The sequence below is a fragment of the Heterodontus francisci genome, chromosome 34 (assembly GCF_036365525.1).
Source record: "Heterodontus francisci isolate sHetFra1 chromosome 34, sHetFra1.hap1, whole genome shotgun sequence".
NCBI classification, from domain to species: Eukaryota; Metazoa; Chordata; class Chondrichthyes; order Heterodontiformes; family Heterodontidae; genus Heterodontus; species Heterodontus francisci.
In genome coordinates, this window is record NC_090404.1 from 38,282,639 (window position 1) to 38,285,466 (window position 2,828).

Here is a 2,828-nt window from a genome sequence, read left to right on the forward strand (position 1 = left end):
GATCACAGCCGTGTGAGTTCTCTGGAGCCGCATTTGCAGCTGGTAAGAGTTGATGGGGTACAGGAGAACCGGCGGGCGGCCGGAGAGGCTTCAAAAACACCTGGTGTAGGCCTCAAGCCCCGAATAAGTAGCTCCAGTTCCAGCATTTGCGGCTCCGGGGTATTCCCTGAGTTGCCCAGGTTAACGGCTGCTACCTCTCTGAAGGAAGCCATGAAGGTTTAGGCGCCGCCATCTTGAGTAGCGAGAGATGCGCATGCGTCTCCATCTTATTGCCGGCACTGAGAGTGGGCGGGGCTTCACTGTCCCAGTGAGCAGGAGGGAAAATCATTGAGTCTTTGATTTGTTTCTCACTCAGCAAACAGGGGCTGGAATACTGAACCCAGCCAGAGTAGAGGGAGGGAGAAAACTGTCAGCGGAGCAAAGAAATCGTGCAGATGATGCCATGGGTTTGGATGCCCAGGGAGGAGGGAGAGCTGTGAGACGGGGATTTACAGCTTTGGGGAACAAAAGAGGAAAAATGTTGCATTGAAGCCAGAATTGTCTGCTCTGAATTTCTATCCTGCACTTAGAGTGATGACCTTTATAACCTCCTTGATAACAGGGTATGAGAAGAGAAGGATTAGCAGACGGGAAAACTTAAACCAAGCATCACATCAAGATCTGAAAGAATAATTCGATTCATCAGCACCTGAATATCATCGGACTTTGAATGTGGAACAAGAAATGTTTGTTCTGTCTGTGGGAAAAGATTTCAAACATCAGTGTGACTGGAAAAACTGCAAGGCACCCACACCCGAGTGAGAGTGTTCCAGTGCACTGACTGTGACTGAGCTTTCACCAGTTACACAGCCTGAAAAGACATTACACCATTCACAGAGGGGAGAAAACATACACGTGTTCTGTGTGCAGATGAGGCTTCAACTGATCATCCAACTTGGAGAGACACAAGGACATCTGCACCATGGAGAAACCTTGAAAATGTGGGGACTGTGGGAAGGGATTCAATTACCCATCTGAACTCGACTCATCAACACAATCACACTGGGGAAAAGCTGTTAACCTGCCCTGTGTGTGGGAAGGGATTCCCACCTGCTGTCACACCAGCGAGTTCACACAGAGGAGAGACCATTCACCTGTTCCATGTGTGGGAAGGGATTCATTCACTCATCTAACCTCAATGAACACCAGCAGCTTCACACTGGGGAGAGACAGTTCACCTGCAATGAGTGTGGGAAGGGATTCACTTGTTAACCAACCTCAATTCACACCAACTTCTTCACACTGATAAGAATCTTTTAAATGTTCTGACTGAGAAGAGCTTGAAAAGCAAAAATCACATGATGCAGCACCAGCGAGTTCACACTGAGGAGAGACCGTTCACCTGCTCTGAGTGTGGAAGGGGATTCGCTCAGCCAATCAACCTGCTGAGGTTCACAAGTGACTGCAGGGTTTGGATTCTGCTGTTATTGCTGCTGTTAATCACATCCAGGACTGAACCATTTTCATTCTGATAGTTGGGGTTTGTTTTTGCTGATGTTGATTATCCCAGTAACTGGGCTGAAGTTTAATATTTGGATATATCTTCAAGAAATATTAATTTCTTCAAGATAAGTGGAGACTAATTGATGAGGCAGGATCTAACTGAAATGTGCAGCGGGTTTGAGGGGCTGAATGGCCTGCTCCAGTTCTATATGTACATTCTCCCCAGACTTACCCCACTCTCTAACTCTGCTCACCTGCTTGTTTCCAGTTGCAGTGCCTTCTCCCCAGTTCTCCCATGACTTTCCATTCATCAGTTGTGTTTCAGTCCAAGTCTATTCGGGACATAGAAACAGGAATCGGCCTTTTAGCCTCTCGAGTCTGTTCTGCTATTCAATGAGATCATGGCCGATCTATGACTTTACTTCATTATACCCAAATATTATTTTAATACTGGCTTCCCCAGTCTGTTACAATGGGATTTAAAAATGCCTTTCATTTACACTGTATCTTTAAAGTAGGAGAGTGTCTGAAGGTGCATCTCAGAACATAAATGGAAAAATCAGACAAAAATTGACACTGAGCCAAAGAAGGATAATTAGAATGACTGACTAAAAGCTTGGTCAAAAACGTAGGTTTTTAGTAGGGTCTTAAAGGAGGAGAGATGTGGACTGGCAGAAAGGTGTGAGGACGAAATTCCAGAGCTTCGGGCCGGTGACTGAAGGCACAGGCAATGGGACAGAAAGACAGTGAGGGCTGTGTAAGAGGCCAGAGTTGGAGGAATGCAGAGTTCTCTGAGGGTTGACCGGCTGGAGGAGATTACAGATATAGGGAGGGGTGAGGCCTTGAAGAGATTTACAATGAGAATTTTAAAATGGAGACATTAGAGGACCTGAAGCCATTGTAGATCAGTGAGCTCAGTAATGATGGATGAGTGGAAATTTGTGATGCTTGGAGTAAACAGCAGCAGAGTTTGAATGATCTGCAGTTTATGCAGGGTGGGGGTGGGGGTCAATCAGAAGAGCATTAGAATAGACAAGCAGGCTGACAACACAGAAACACTGGAGGAGTCAAGAGAGGTGGTGGTGATGTAGAGATATGTGACATCAGCACACATGTGGAACCTGATCTCATGTCTTTGGATGATGTCACTGAGGGGCAGCTGATAAATGGGGGATAGAGGCGGCTATCGATAGATTCTTGGGAACCTTGAAAGTTAATGGGGTGAGAAGAGAAACCATTGCTGGAGATTCTTTGGCTATGATTGGATAGGTCTGAATGGCGCCAAGGGAGGTCAGTCCCATTCAGCTGAACAGTGGAGGAGAGGCGTTGGAGGATGGTGTGGTCGA